At 32.3% G+C, this 17,920-nt stretch overlaps 1 long non-coding RNA gene across 4 annotated transcripts in view; it reads left to right on the plus strand.

The window, feature by feature from the left end:
• Positions 1–17,920, plus strand: part of LOC127700286 (uncharacterized) — a 68,893-nt gene that overhangs the window by 25,699 nt on the left and 25,274 nt on the right. For all 4 annotated transcript variants that reach the window (XR_007981522.1, XR_007981523.1, XR_007981521.1 and 1 more), the window contains 2 exons: positions 1,528–1,616; positions 12,225–12,374. This is a non-coding gene — a long non-coding RNA (uncharacterized LOC127700286). The remainder of the gene's footprint in view (positions 1–1,527; positions 1,617–12,224; positions 12,375–17,920) is intronic.

A 17,920-nucleotide genomic window follows, 5' to 3' on the forward strand; every position in this document is an offset into this window, starting at 1 on the left:
GCCAAGGCTCCGTGTTGAAGACCGTACTGTGACCTATAATGGTTTACTTTTATAAATTTTGACTTGGATGGAGAGTTGTCTCATTGGCACTCATACCACATCTTCTTATATCTACATATTGTATTAAATATTTTCAAGCAGATCAAGAGATTAAACAGCATTTCTCCGTTCGTTCGTTCCTTTTTTTTTTCTTTTTTTTTTGTGGTTGTTACAGACTCATTAGAACCTCTAGTTTAAATCTTCTGTGAAACAAATTAGCCTTATTCCCCGTTCAACATTTAATCATCTTATGTCGTATTGTTTATACGGAGAAAGGATCAATTAATCATATGAATAATCTAATTATGTATTTTTGGAACCTTAAATTATTATTGATCAGACAATTTGAAATGGTAAAATGATTCATAAAATCGATTTATCAACTTTAAATCATTTCAAGTTGTATGCAATATGGTACATGAATAATAATGTGATGTAATGAAAATGGATTGCAAAAAATGTATCATATTAATATCTAGTACAACAAATTATACAGCTGTCGTGTTTAAGTAATATAGTATATATTAGAATACTGGATATTCTCGAAAAAACGTGGTTGACATTTCGTTATCAAAAACGTATGATTATGATTTCAACTTATCTAACACAAAACCAGGGGACTAATTCACATACTTTTACACATTATATTGCATATGTGTACTTTGTTTGCCAATTATATCAGTATTAAGACCAAACTTCAAGACTAAAAAGCTTATTTGATGCATGATATACACTTATCGATAACTCATTTTTTTCTGGTGCTGGAAATCAAACATTCGAAATCAAAAGTATAAAATATTTCAGAGCAATGAATCCAAAATAATTGATTGTTGTACAATTGATGTCCAATGGCAAATATTTCAGTCATTCTCAGGATGGAAACGGGTAGAAAATAAACCCCTAAAAGACATTTTACGGATTTTAAACGCACAAAGAGCATGACAAAACCCAAAATAACATCACTTAAATAACCACAATATATATATTTAAATATTTCTCGTATCTTGATATCGAAACCAAATATTGGAAAATGAAATAAATTATATTAAGATAATTTGACAATACTCGTATTCTTGAATTCCTCTTGTAAACCAGGAGAAATGTTATGAAATCATTTAATGTGTATTCGAAATGGCTTTGGAATTCGTCTTCACTCTCAAGTATGTCTATCGTCATAAGTTTGGAGGGATTTAATAGCACAAAATCCCCAAAAGAAAAGAACAGAGGCGTCGAAAGAATAAGAAAATACAGTACGACCAACCATTGTTCCCCATAAAGTAAACTGAGGTGTAATAAAATAATCAAAGTAAATTTTATCATATTGGACAAACATTAAAACAAACAATTTTGTGATCTAGTATTACAAAGTACCATTTATTTAATCATAATTTTGCATAATGTTATTAATACAAACAATCATTCAATAAAGTGGTTTTTTTTCTGGTTTGAATGTTGTGCATTTTAAATGTATCATTTGTTCTTCTATAGATCGAGACAATATGAGAACGTCTGTTGGGGATATGGTCTTGGTCGCCTCTCCTGAATTGATGTGCATTTTTCCAGACATTCGACGATTTGTAAGTAAAAGCTTGCCATTCATTAAGACGCATGTATATTGTATGTTACTTTAAGATGCATATGAAGCTGATCATGAGTTGCTATCACGTTTGGGGTAGCACAAAACCGTCTTTTTTAACAATGAAACCTGTTTTAACCGTATCCTTTCCACATTAAAATTCTAATTCAAGTGTTCGGTTCAAACAAGTCGAGTTCATAAAGAATGTTATTTGTATGTCCTTATGTAAGCGTACTTTTATTCCGGCGTGTATTTATTCCGACATACCTATAATCACTGGGGAATATTGTGTGTCAATAGTGTAATTGAGATGTGCTATATTTTGATTTGTTTATTTATATTACATTTTACTTTCTATAAACCGGTTATATATACAAACAAATTGTGTTTTGTATACATGTGTATAACCTTTTAAACAAAAAAGTATGAAAAGGTCTTATGGAAATGAGAGCTTTGGAATTCCTAAAAAGGAAGATGCATATATTGAGAAAGTTGAAATGCATTGATGTTAACAATAATATTGATACAAAAGCTACCGAAACAGGGAACGACAGTGATATTGAAGTTGGGGACGTTTTCCTCTCGACTATCATTTTGTAACACAAAGCACTTTTTTGGATCCTCGTGAATGTGAAGGTCAATTATTATTTCCTTTGGCTATAACTACAAATTTTGATTTGAATAGGATGAAATGTTGGAACCTAACACTAGGCCAAAACGTATTAAAAAAGTCAGGCAGTCTAGTATATATGAATATTTTAAAACACTTGTCTACAAAAAAATACAGGTCATTTATGTAAATACATGTAATAATAGTATTTGAAGAGTTAAATGGCATCAATTGTATATAAGTCTTATTGTTTTATCATACATGTTATGAATCGATTGTTGGTCATAATATCATACATATGTATATAACAATCTGAGTTTGTTTACACTTGACTAGCTAACACAATTCTCTTATGTTGTTTTTTAATTTTTAGTTAAATTCATATTATCATTATATTTTGTATCCAGAAAATAATTAGTAATTTTGATCCATAGCACATCCCCTAAAAAATCTTAGCATCATGTTTTTTTGTTATTTCTCCTCAAGAAAACCCTTCTTAGAATGTTAAATTGTTTGCCTTATCAGGATTTACCTGCATAAAATGACTAGTGTAATGATTCCTGGAGCAAAATTACTAGTGAAATCAATCCTGGTTTAAAAAAAAAAACACTAGTGTAAACATTCCTGGGTTAACCAACGGCAGGTTTTTTTTTGTCCAATTTTTACATAAATCACCTATGCAAGTTTTAGTTAATTCAAATATCCCCCAAAAATACCAACCCCCATTTTATATTATATATTTCCCCTTCAGGAAAACCCTCTTCAGAATCTTACGGCGAGATTTGGATAATTTACACTAGACCCGGATTAAAAAACCTAGTGCATTTTTGTTGGTGGACATAAAACACTAGGAATTTTCATCCTTCAGATAAAGTACATTAGCGGAATCAAACCACTGTTACACTTACACATGAGTTCAATGAAGACAGGTTTTGGGTTTTAAAATGGTTCGGCTTAGGCCAGATTCACTGTTTTTACAATGTATCAAGTTTACATTTTTCTACGATAGAAAATATCTCCGAAATGAAACTTAAAAGCGTCGCCTTTTTTATTATCTGATCGTTCAGTGTTTGGAATAATGTTACTTAATATATCCAACGAAATGGAAGTAGACCACTTGGAATGTAACCGACATTCGTTAAAACACAACCACTAATCTCGACAGTCCCTAGGAGCATGAATCCCGCTTTTTTTCACTGTGGACAATATAGTCGATGATCAGTATGCATTAATCACAGTGTTTGACGGTTTGTATGGATAAGAGCAAGAACATATAAAATAAGCGAAAATACGTAGATTTTTTATATAACTTTTGTGAACTTTCTTCTTTAGTTTCAGTGTGGAAGAGATCGACTTATAAAACAAAACTTATGGTTACCAATACAGTGATGATTATAAGATCATTTTACAAATGCTGTTTTTTTACGCTCGTCCAAGACGGGACTTAGTATTCGATACAATTGATCATCCATCCACACTTCTTACGATAACTTAAATTTGCGAACCAATTCTCATCTAATTTAATACAACATTATGATTGGCATGAAAAAGTTTTTTCCAATTCTGAAATTTTCTGAATTTGTCGTTCCAGAATAACGATACTTTATCCGTTTGAATTACGGCAATTTTGTATACATCGCGTACTATGTCTGGATGGATTTCTTCAAAACTTTACATTACTGTGGGATTAATGAAAGGAAGCTCCCTTTCGATTATTTTTTTTTCTTTTCTGGTTATTACTTCAAGAGTTAATGGACCTAAATTGTCAGATTTAAGTAAGTTTTTCAGTTGTTGTACCATAACTTAAGTTTGCTTGGATTGATTTACTGGGAATTTTACATTATTGTTGGAATATAACACACCGTTGATTAATTTTTTTTTCTGATATTTCATTCAATATATTTATGAGACTTTGATCGTCAAATGAATAAAAAGTAAAATAACTAAAATACCGAACTCCAAAGAAAATTCAAATCGGAAAGTCCTTTATCAAATGGCAAAATCAAAAGCCCAAACACATTAAACGAATCGAAAACAACTGTCATAAAAGGCATTTAAAGTGTTACCCTTGTCAGTCTGTACGTTCGTCCGTCCGTATGTACGTCTGTACTTCTGTACGTCCAAACGTACGTCCCGAAATTGGTTTCCATTCTCTAACTTTATTTTGCCGCAACCAAATACTACGAAACTATTACACAATGCTTATTACTACAACTCATAGATCAAGTTTTTAGCTCACCTGGCTCAAAGGGCCAGGTGAGCTTTTCTCATCACTTGGCGTCCGTCGTCCGTCGTCGTCCGTCGTCGTCCGTCGTCGTTAACTTTTACAAAAATCTTTCCTCTGAAACTACTTGGCCAAATTAAACCAAACTTGGCCACAATCATCATTTGGGTATCTAGTTTAAAAAATGTGTCCGGTAACCCGGCCAACCAACCAAGATGGCCGCCATGGCTAAAAATAGAACATAGGGGTAAAATGTATATTTTGGCTTATATCTCTGAAACCAAAGCATTTATAGCAAATCTGACAGGGGGTAAAATTGTTTATCAGGTCAAGATCTATCTGCCCTGAAATTTTCAGATGAATCGGACAACCCGTTATTGGGTTACTGCCCCTGAATTGGTAATTTTAAGGAAATTTTGCCGTTTTTGGTTATTATCTTGAATATTATTATAGATAGAGATAAACTGTAAACAGCAATAATGTTCAGCAAAGTAAGATCTACAAATAAGTCAACTTGACCAAAATGGTCAGTTGACCCCTTAAGGAGTTATTGCCCTTTATAGTCAATTTTTAACCATTTTTCGTAAATTTTTGTAATCTTTTAAAAAAAGATCTTCTTCTCTGAAACTGCTAAGACAAATTTAACCAAACTTGTCCACAATCATCATTAGGGTATTTAGTTTAAAAAATGTGTCCGATGACCCCGCCCGCGAACCAAGATGGCCGACATGGCTAAAAAATAGTACATAGGGTAAAATGCAGTTTTTGGCTCATATCTCTGAAACCAAGGCATTTAGAGCAACTCTGTCGAGGATAAAATTGTTCATTAGGTCAAGATCTATCTGCCCTGAAGTTTTCAGACCAATCAAGCAACATGTTGTTGGGTTGCTGCCCCTGAATTGGTAATTTTAAGGAAATTTTGCCGTTTTTGGTTATTATCTTGAATATTATTATAGATAGAGATAAACTGTAAACAGCAATAATGTACAGCAAAGTAAGATCTACAAATAAGTCAAATGACCAAAATTGTCAATTGACACCTTAAGGAGTTATTGCCCTTTATAGTCAATTTTCTACAATTTTCATAAATTTTGTAAATTTTTGTAAATTTTTACAAAATATTTTCCACTTTAACTACTGGGCCAAGTTCATTATAGATAGAGATAATTGTAAGCAGCAAGAATGTTCAGTAAAGTAAGATCTACAAACACATCACCATCACCAAAACACAATTTTGTCATGAATCCATCTGTGTCCTTTGTTTAATATGCACATAGACCAAGGTGAGCGACACAGGCTCTTTAGAGCCTCTAGTTCATGGTACCACATGTACGGATCCAGATTTTGTTTAAATAGATGGTTGGAAGTTATAGCCTACTTTTTGTTGATTTTTCGAGGCTTTGGTGGCAGAGTGGTCTAAGTAGTCGAACTACTGTATCATTAGCCTGTCAACACCGATTTTATGAGTTCGAATTCCGCACGGGGCAGGTGCACACTTAATTGACTAGGATCGTCAGTTTATTACCAAAGGTCGGTGGTTCTCTCCGGGCACTCCGGCTTCCTCCACCAATAAAAACTGACCGCCACGAAATTGCACAATAGTGTTGAAAGTGGCTTTAAACACCAATCAATCAATTTTGTTGGTTTTTAAGTTATAAAACATCAGGATCCGCCAGTGTGGGAGGCTTGTGTGCATCACTTAATATATCCTTTCAACAATTACGGTATGTTTGTTGAACATTAAGTATCTTAGAACTGAACTTGGACGCAAGACGGAAATTGAATCTACGTTATTGAAGCGTAAAGTGTATGTCAGGGTAAATGCCTTTTACCAGAAACTGCCCAACACACCCATCATACATCCGCATACCAAATTAAAGAAGTATAAGTCATCCAGTATCTGAGAACTGAACTCTGATGTGAAACTTATGTAAGTTAAAAAGATAAAAGTTACCATGACACATTGTAAGTCTATCCAAGATTCCTCTTTATAAGACTGCATGTTTCTATTTTTTTTTTAATTAATCGTTGACGTCGCGGTACTAAACTAGCCCTCTTAGGCGAACGTAAATTGGTAAATTTTACACAAGGTGAGGCATAGGTGTGTTTTTCAAGAGTCTACATCAACATGTAATAGTTGTATTAAGTTATATGTTTCTACTGTAGAAGAGCTAGATAGTACCTGGTAATCAATATTTTAATGTTAATGTCTTTCATTTCCGAAGTTCTGCTCTACAATATCAAAAATGTTTTTGAAATAGTGCCTGTTCAGTTACTTGATAGGTCTGCACTATTTCACATTATAATACCCGGTTGTATTTATAATTGTGTGTGTGCCCCTCTTGAATTTCCAACTAACTTTAAATTAAAACTTTTCTGAACATTCTTATAAATCTGACCATACGGTATATGTTTTGCGTCGTGATTGATAAAGGTCGTACAGTGAACTACAGTTTTCTTGTATTTCCGTCTTTTCGACTCTAGTGGATAGCTGTTTCATTGGCTATCATAGCACATCTTTTTATATTTACAATCAAAACATAAGGCATATAATGTAGCTCCATATACGCTAACACGCCATGACGTGCTCTTCATCTGAACACAGAAAATTTTGAGAAATGAAAGAAAGAAGATATATTATTGATATTTTATCTTACTGCTACCGTATAAAACTAGTCTACTGCTACTGGTCATTAAACATATATTGGTTTTAACTTATAGGTTCATTACATTTTGAATATTGTGTTTTTTGTTTATTGCAGTCACTTAACGTTTCCGTCAGTGGTCTATTTGCATCTATTTTGGCATACTATACGTTAGTTAATTCATCCTCTCTTTTGGCCTTACATGAAAAATAAGAACGCAAAACGGTAGTTTCTTTTGTGCAGGCCTGTTTATGTTTTTCATGCGAGTTGAAAATTCAGGTTTACATTTTTAAACAGAAATCTCCTAACAAAGATTTTTTTAGGATTGGTCACGTATATACACAGGCAGCTTTTCTGGCTTTGCCAATCTTTACATACAGATACAAATTAATATTCCCTTAAAAGGTAGATATTAATGTCACGTGAATAAATCTGTTTAGGCCGGTAACTGAAGCGTTAATTAAGATAATCATTTTATATGCGAGAATAAGTCATATGCCGACTATTTTGAAGGACATTTGTTACTTAGTTCTTTTTATATCCCCACTCCGAAAGGAGTGATATACTGGTTTCCTCCTACCTATCCGTCCGTTCGTAATCTGTACATATTGAGTTTTTGTTAGTTGATTTTGTCAGTTACTGAGCAAGTTGTTTTCCGACATACTTTGTTAAAGTAGGAGAACATGATATCATTTTGATGATGCATAATTGATTTATTTTATTGTATGCTAATATTAAGATTAACTACACATTTCCGTTTTTTGACGGAAGATGTGCATGTAAAATTAACTGATAATATTGCTGTAATTGTGAAATCAGTCATTGCTAATCATCAAACTTTTTTGTCTGGTAAGTCCTTCCTCATTAGTCAACTTTTAGTATAACATTAGGCATTTTTTTGTTTTAACCCTTTTAATGCCAAAGCGACATATATATGTCGTGCAAGGGTTTTACCTATCATATATCGAAATATATCAAAAGATTAATAAATATTCGAAACTATATAGTGTAAAGTTAAGCGCTGTAGATGTACACTACAGCGCTGCAAATGTTAAGTCTACCGCTGTAGATATATAAAAAATATAGCGCTGTAGATATTTAAAAAATATAGCGCTTGAGATGTTAAGTCCAGCGTTGTAGATATAAAGTGAAACGATGTAGAGGTAAGTCGAGCGTTGTAGATATAAAGTGAAGCGATGTAGATGTAAAGTCTAGCGCTGTAGATATAAAGAGAAGCGATGTAGATGTAAAGTCGAGCGCTGTAGATATAAAGTGAAGCGATGTAGATGTAACGTCGACCGCTGTAGATATAAAGAGAAGCGATGTAGATGTAACGTCGAGCGCTGTATGTATATATTGAAGCGATGTAGATGTGAAGTCGTCCACAATTACTCTCTCCGGTGTTCTTTAGATCTACAACGCTGGAGTTTGTATTTACAGCGCTGAACTTTATATCTACAGCGCCTGAATTTACATTTCCAGAACTGAGCCATACATCTCCAGCACTAGATTTTTTAATATATCTACAGTACTAGACTTTACATTTGCAGCGCAGGACTTAACATCTTCAGCACTGTACATAATATCTTCAGCGCTGGTATTTATACCTACAGCGCTAGGCTTAATCTATTCATCTCTATATTTTAAATCTTTAGCGCTGGACTTTTAATATTCAGCGTTAGACTTTACATCTCATGCGCTAGACTTTAAAAATCCTTACTCTTTATCTGATTGAGACCATAAGGGCTTCGTTCTACTATTCAAAAATAAAAAAAAACCTGTCTAGATATAAACTAAAATTTAAACAAGAAAATCTCAATGTCAAACTATTTTCTATGATGTCGGAAAATACACAACTTAACTTACAACAAAGTGTACACAATCCTCAAGATCATTCATAACAAATTGAAATTATATGTTGATAAAGTTGCTATAACAAAGTTGGAAGTTTTAGCAGAGGTCAATGATCCAGGTCAAAACTTTTCATAATTTTACAATCCTCACTGCTTGACCAAACGTCATCAGCTTTTGTCTCGCAAAGAGAATGAACCCTTTTAATTTTCATTGGCCAGAGATCGATAGTCAAGCCTGGGATAAAGGACTGCGAGTTAAAATATAATCAAACTTAACATAGACAACAATATTATTAAAAGGTTGACCTTTCTTATTTTCAAAGTTAAAATCTAATTTTCATGATCAACTTAATAGAGACTACATGGTACATATCATTACCATATGACGAGAGAAGAAAGTCTTTTTTCCCGTTCGGGTTAACTGCTGATGGCGAACAAAAACAAAAGCCATTCAGTTTACTAACATGCAGAGTGCCAGATATAGAAATACACAGCGGCGTCCTGTCGGAATGAGCACATTATTTTCCCTAGTTGGAAACAAATCTCGCTCTTCGAACGAAATAGACCCTTGGTAATAACCTTCGGGGGATCCTTTGTGAGACAAAACGTCTTAGTCTACCCAAACATACCATCTGTTAATATTTCCCGCCCTTCTTCCGTGTTGATCCGATAAAAGAAACGATTCGTTGTCTTGTTCCTGTCATATAATGTTATATGAGGTAAAATCCTTTATCAAATTGAGGTTGACAGAATATTGCTGCATTCATATGTATATATATTTCTACAACTATAGAGCATTTCTACATCTTAATAAATAATGTTGAAAACGACATGCCATGCTTGACGATCAATTGTTTTTCTTCTTCAAAAATTAACATGGAAAATAATAACAAATAATTTTGTACAAGTAACTCTTTAAATTACTTAAAGTGCAAAACAATATATGATCTATATCTTAAACCATTGTGGTTTAAATTTTTCAATTACAACCTGGGGAAATTATTTTAAAAAAAAGATAGCTAATTGAAACATTTTTGAAAATACAGAAAGCAATCTCATTTTGTTGCCGGGTATTTATGTGTATTAAGTATCATTACTATGCAATACTATGCAAAACTTATAGAAACACTGTCAAGATCTAGACTACGATTAATCGCGGAAAATCCTAATTGCAAAATATTTTCTAAGAAGTCACATAATTACAAGTTAACTTACAATCCACCATTTTCTACATCAGAAAATGCATGTACCAAGTCAGGAATATGACAGTTGTTATCCATTCGTTTGATGTGTTTGAGCCTTTGATTTTGCCATTTGATTGTCCGTTTTGAATTTCCTCGGAGTTCGGTATTTTTGTTATTTTACTTTTCACAACAAAGTCTAAAACATTCTGAACGTCGTACAAAAAATATAAACCATAGGTAGACATAGTATCTATTACAACAAAAATCTTTTTCATCGATCGAATATTCCCGTACATATGATTATTTATTGCACCCAGTAACCATTCGATTTGCCATAACCTCGACCAGCAAGAGCAATAGAAACTAACTTTTCTTTCGATCAAGGAAGATATATATCATGCTAACCGATTTAAAAAAAAAACCCAAAATCATAGAATTTACTGTTGAAATAAAAATTAGATTAAAACGCAAATGGTTAGTGTTTCATTTAAAAAAAAAACTAAAACTGCATTACTTGCATGCATGTAACATTGATTTTTTAAATCTTTTAGTCTTAACTTTTCTGTATATTGATAAGACATATGATATTTAAGTAATTAAATATAATGTTCCCGATGGTACTTTGTAATGTATAATGCTTTCCCCGAAATCTATTACTTTTGAAAACATTTTTTTGGGGGACAGACCGGTCTACTCAATGTTGCAAAAAGTTTCGATATTTAAGGAAGAACAGTACTGATGACTTGCCACTGTACATTAGGATCTTGGAGTTATGTTTGTTACTAAAATTCCAACTGACAGTTCGAATTTCACAGTAGGGTCTGAGGGATCATGAAGCAATTTACATGTGTTTTATACGCAAAAGAAACGAATTCCAGCCATGGTGATACATGTACGATGTACGTTAAGAATGTCACGCTTGTCTTAGAGAAATAATAAACCTACTCTATACAAAACACTAATCTCAGGTTTATAGAAAATGTTAAATATGACAAGTTTGATTTCATTATTATACGTTTTCATTATTACTTTTCACCATATTTTTACGTCTGTCTTTTTTTTTTAATCAAGAGTCCTGGAAGAGAGCGTAATAATAATTGAAGGATCTATTTGAAGGGAAACTTTCTACCAATTGCACTACATATAGTTAACGCGGTCAGATTGAACTTTTGATTGAACTTTTGATGCAATCTGAGGGTTATCAATTGTCTCATAACAAAAAATCAGAACAATCATTTGTTTTGGTATGCGTTTCATTTGTGTGTAACATTAGTCATTTAATCATTTCCTCATAGAAAACATTTTAGATACATTCAATTTAAGCTCTGTTACACATAATTTGTCTCGGTTTTTCTGTCGTTTGTTTTAAATTGTATAACAGTATTGTTTTATTCAAGTAAATGCTATTTTCATAATATCGAATTACTGTAAACAATCTAAAATAGGTCTAATAATTCCAAATAGAAACGAATCCACGAAACGAAACAAACCCGGGACTTAATTAAAGTATTGATGCAAAGAAATTAAAATTGTGAAAAACACAAAATTTCAAGGTAATCTTTTAGAAAGGTAGTCAACAAAAAGTAATGAAACAACGAAATGAGAAAAATTTAAGAAAAAAACTTTATTTATTCAAAACATTTCTAAAAACTGTACATTGGTATGTTTTTGATGGAGGATATTAGTTTTATGTTTGTCAGCATAAACCATAGAATGAACCATAAAAGGAAATGTTACCATTTTGAGACTTGTAAACTATTCTTCACATATCATTATAGGCAACAGGCCAAAATATATTGATGGTTCTACGTTATGTCGTTCGATATCTCATTAAATGTTATTTTCAGAAAAAAACTGGTGTGTTCGAAGTTTTCCATGAAAATTAAAGCGTTTCTGAACAATGAAGTTATTATGCTTAGAATGGAGGAACTTAGTAGTAGCAAGACATATTTACGCCATCATGTATATTATTACTTTGGAAAGATGCAGCAAAAGGTAAAAAGAAAGCGAAAGAGAAGTGATTGTTTCTTAGAAAAAGTAAGGACTAAGTGTTTTACGTACATATAAAACGAAATATATGTTTTATATTCCAGAGAGTTTCCGGATGTTAAAAGGTGAAAATAGTAACGGGTATTGATACTTTCATTCCACCACAATAGGAGAAGGTCAACTATAGTTACAGATCCAGAAAGTCTCTTATTTGCTGATGGTGATAGCAGTGGTTTGAATGACGCCGATCGACGGTATACATAATTATTACATATTAATTCTATTAATAAAACAAAATATCCACCTAAAAAGTTAAAGTAAGAACATACAAAAGTCAAAGAAAGACACAGACAATACGATAAAAAATCATATCTAAAGACAGGGCAACAGAACTGACTCCCCCCTCCCCTATAAAATCCATCAAAATAACAATAAAAAACCAAAAAGACGAGGATAAACCCAAGTGCACCTTCAGACAAACGGATATGTTGCATTTGTCGAGTTTTTTTTCCTATAAAACAAAGATGAACTCGGATTCTCCAGAGGCAAATATTGTTTATAGTTCAATATCCACAGTTTAAAAGTGTCCGGTGAGCTTTTCTCCTCACTTGGCATCTGTCGTCGTCATCATCGTGCGTCGTCAGTCGTCAGTCGTCAGTCGTCCGTTGTCGTATGTCACGCCTCAATCGTCCGTCGTCTGTTAACCTTTACAAACTTTTTCTCCTCTGACGCTAGTCGGCTAATTGAACCCGGCAGATTTGGTCACCAGTTTAAAAATGTGTGCGATGATTCCGCTTGCCAACCGTTATGACTAAATATAAAACATATTGGGTAATATGAAAATTTTGCCTATTATCTTGCAAACTTCTATAGATAAAGAAAACCTGACAGGGGCAGAAATGTTTAGAATTGTCAGATCTACAAACTGTCGTTTTACACAACAAAACTTTCAGACAATTTATAAGAGGTATTGCTTTTAAATGACGAATTTTACCTTTTTAAGCTCATCTGGCCCAAAACTGGCCCAAAGGGCCAAGTGAGCTTTTCTTGTCACTTGGCGTCCGTCGTCCGTCGTCGTCCGTCATCGTCTGTTAACTTTTAACAAAACATAGCCACAATCAAAATTGGGGTATCTAGTTAAATTAACGTGTCCGATGACCCCGCTTGCCAACCAAGATGGCCGACAGGCTAAAAATAGAACAAAGGGGTAAAATGCAAGTTTTGTCTATTATTTTGTAAAACCGTTATAAATAAAGAAAATCTGTCAAGGCAGAAAGGTGCAGAATATTCAGCTGTACCAATCGTTGATATACGTCAAAACTGTCAGACGACTCCTTATAGGAGTTATTGCCCTTAAATGACAAATTTTACTTTTTTTTCAATTATGCCTATTATTCTGAAAACTATACTAATAGACAGAGAGAATTTTTAAAATGTAAAAATTATCAGCAAGACAAGTTCTAGAAATAAGTCAAACATGGTTGAAATCGTCAGTCGACTCCTTATTAGAGTTATTGCCTTTTAATGATGATTTTTACCATTTTTTTGCGTTGTTACCTCACATCTAAAAAACTATAATATATAGATAGAATCTTTAAAAGCAAAAATGTCAGCGAGACAAGATCTACAATTAACCCAATATGGAGGAAATCGTGCGCCGACTCCTGATTGGAGTTATTGCCTTTTAATGACGATTTTTGCCAATTTATTTTTGCGTTTTGCTTTATACGATAACAATTATAATAGATAAATAGACACTTTAAACCACAAAAATGATCAGCAATGCAAGATCTATTAACACGTTAAATTTTGCCGATATAGTTAGGAGACTGTTTCATTTTATAGGAGTGATTGCCCTTAAATGAAGATTTTTTTACCCTCTTTTGTGTTTAGAGCAAAAACTAAAGAAGATAAGAGAAACTTAACAGGCTTAATGATCACCAATACAAGATCAACAAAACAGAGATATGTTATAACTTGTACGGTTTGGTAGAATATGTTGTGATATTAAGCTGGCTTTAGTGAAAGTCACCTTATATTTACACATACGTTATTTTGACAGAGTTATACAGCATCTTATCTGTAAATATAATGCTGTTAGTTAAAATAAATATTTATAGTTTTTACCAAACCTTTTATTGTAATATAATTTCAAAACTGCAAATTTATTGATTTCAGCCCAGGAAATGTCTTACAATTTAAACAGCAAGGGCTTATTGCTTATTCAGATTGAATGGTTCTTTCTTCTGATGATCTGGCGATTTTAAATACTAACCGGCCTCTTATGATGAGACTTTAAATGTGACATGTTAGGACTGTTGTTTTTGAATTTTCTCTCCAGCCGCAGTATCTAACCGACAGCTGTAACTGCCATAGATGGCTTCCTGCAGTAGCAGTTACATAGATCTGCAGCCGGTTTGATTAGCCCATGTATATCCCTTCAATTTTATCATAGTGTATATGCTTTCAGGTTTAAATAAACTATGACTTCTGGTTTTCAAATTATGTGCCGTTTTTTATTTTCTTGTTTAGGTTGATTGTCATCCTGTCCGTAGCTGTACTGTGCATTATGTGCTGATGTAGTTTTACGACATACGGTCTATTTCTAGATAGGCAAAGGGTGAGGTTTGTGGGCATGTAGTACTGGTTAAACCCACTTTATTTTGTTTCCTTACCAAGTCAGGTTATCTGGACAGTGCGTATTTTGTTGGTGTCTGGCTGTGTACGTCTTTCTTATCATATGTTCCGAATTTTGGTTGATATGGTGTATTGAACTGTCTATTGTCTTTCTTTCTAATTGTTGGTATGCATTATTGTAGTGTTTGTCACGTTCGTCTTTCACTCAAATGGCTCTATTAACAATAGGAAAGAGAATGGAGATTTTTTTTTATATTTTCTTACGACGAACATTTACATAAAGGTATAAAGCAATTTCAAAATGTTTCCCGTCTTAGTGGAATCTGTTAAGGATGAATATTCTATATTTTAATAAGTGGTTAGTATGTCAAGGTGTATATTATATATGTTTTATTTAAACAAGAGGCCTGCTTGGTTTTTTATGGCCTAGCTAAAAAGGGTGCAGTAATATTCATGAATATCAGATAGGTTAAAAAAATGTTTCAAACGTAAATAATTAAGAAAATCAAGCGTTTTATTGGGCAGTTAGCAATCCAAATTGAATATTCTCCATTGTAGACCAAAACTAATCATAAATATTCCGACCTCAGTATGTTGACCGTAAACTATTGATTGCAGTTTTACACATTATACATCAATATATAAACGCATCAATATTAATAGATTAATCCGCGACCGCTGAGTATTTAATGATAACCCAATATCACTACATATAATTGTAGAGTTACGATTATGGGCACTATACCAATGATAAAAGTCGTTGATTGAATGATTGTTGTCACTTACGTTTAATGAGTATTACATATTTAACGCATAACCAGGACTAATTAGCAGTATTTAAACAAAACATGAAGTAAAATTATAATTTTATTATACAAAATATTTGGGTGAAGGGCAAAACTTTGTGCTACATTATATCTACCTTTCTCAATAGCTAACTGATGAGCACTGATTCTAAATTGAGTTAAGCTTTTTCGATACTGAAATTTATTAACTTGACATAAATATGCTTCTCTTCTGAAGATGTTTTTAAATTTGAAATAAGTACGCAATTTTCCTTTTTTAACATTTGCATTATCTTCTATAGTATTTTTCCAGTAAATCCTATATCTACTAATCAAAATATTTTTAACCTTTTCAATGTCAAAACTTTCCATATCAACATCAATAAATCTTAAAATATATACAATATAAGAATACCAAGATGACTTATTACATTTGTGAGTGTCAATACTTGTGAATAGGGCTTGTTTTAACAAATGATCCTTTTCTAAACCATTAATTCTTTGTAAATATTTAAGAATAGAACAAATAATTTCAAAATGAAATGGAGTACGACCTAACTCTCCCATAACAGCTAAATTACATGACTTTTTACTTACCCCGAGAATGTATTTGTAGAACTTTAAACTTAAGTTCTCGCAATCAAACTTACTAATTTTTTTCTCAATTTCAAAGGGGCTGTTTGTTTGACATTTTGAAAAAATAAAAGTACAAGTTCCCCAAATTTCTGAGCCATATGTTAAAATTGGCTTTATTGTATGGTCAAAGATATGTAAACAACTATCAATTTTTGGGATGTTTTCACCGAAAGTACTTTTTAACTTGAAAAAAGCTTTTAATCCCATTTGAAACAAATCATATCTAGCTGTAGAAAAACTTCCAGAAACAGAAAAAATAACACCTAGATATTTATAATTTCTAACATTCTCAATTGGTTCACCATTAAAATAAAAGTTACTTTTAATCATTTGACCACCTTTGTTAAAAATTACAATTTCTGTTTTCTTAAGATAAAACTAAATACACCAACTTTTACAATATTCTTCGAATTTATTTAAACATCTACTCATCTACTATAATAGGACAGTGACTCAAAAAAGAAAAGAAAAGAGAAACAGCTAGAGATCAGAATTCCGTAAGTGATGATGACCATGCTTGAAAGTCACATGTCAAACTCTTACTGCCGTGTCCTGAATTTAGATAAGAAAAGCGAAAATTCACATTCGCGAGTAAAATTAATATTTATGCATGCACGTGGTATTTTTTGCGCAAGAAATAGTAAATAGAAAGCATACGCACTGTTACTCTAGATAAGAATACGCATTTGCGTCATCACATATATTAATCTAATAGTTGAATTCACATGTCAAACTACCTACCTCAAGTGTTTTGAATCCGGATTCATTGCCATTTAATCCGGAATTTGTGTGAACGCAAACCGATAGTGTGCGTTGAACAGGGTGATTTATAATTTGAATGAACCAAGACATGTAGGATAGCTGGTCAACACAAAGAATGCAATTTTCAAAATCATACAATAGTGCAAAGATTAAGATGCTCTAAGGTTGAACTATTAAAACAAACAAATAAAAAATAATTGAAATTTTATAGTTAACATACATTTATTCCTGTTAATGAATTTTTTCCGATAATTTAGAATATAATATCATTAAACACAAACGTAAAGTTAGTACGGATGAACATTTCATTTATCAAATCAATCTCTTCTTATGGTCTAACATTCCTATATATGAATATACTTATAAATCCTTACTAAAACAGTATAAAATAATTAACATAGTAATTAAATTTTGTGATGATTATTGTAAAATATTAATTACGTTTTTTTATGAGATGCAAGGATTTAAAATCCTTGTGAATTAAAACCATGCAAGTATTTGTTCATTCACTACCGTTTAAAATTTAGATATTTAGCTAACTTTGGTTACACATCCCTGCTGATAAATGCTCATACGTTGCATATAATTTTCATAAATGTAATGTCTGTTCAAACCTGTGAGACATAATGTACGTATATAAAACATTTTTAATTATATTCTATTAAGAATAAATTCAATCTCAGTTTAAACTTCATAATGAATATTCTCTTGGTCTGGTAGCATCTATTTTTAAATGAAATTAGATATTTTTGACAGAAAAATCCTTTTGTTTAATTATCTTTCTGCTTTCCGACCACTGTGTTTCCGACCTAAGCCGAAATATTTATAACAGAAATATCGTTTTCTTAATTTTCTTCATGCTTTCCGACATTTTCCAGGCTATGATTGAAATACAAAATATCAAATGATAAACGTTCAGAAATAATCAATTTATTCTGGGATATTATATCCCAGGTTTATTGTCACAATGCATAACAGCA

This window comes from Mytilus californianus, unplaced genomic scaffold (genome assembly GCF_021869535.1).
Source record: "Mytilus californianus isolate M0D057914Y unplaced genomic scaffold, xbMytCali1.0.p SCAF_5, whole genome shotgun sequence".
Classification (NCBI taxonomy): domain Eukaryota; kingdom Metazoa; phylum Mollusca; class Bivalvia; order Mytilida; family Mytilidae; genus Mytilus; species Mytilus californianus.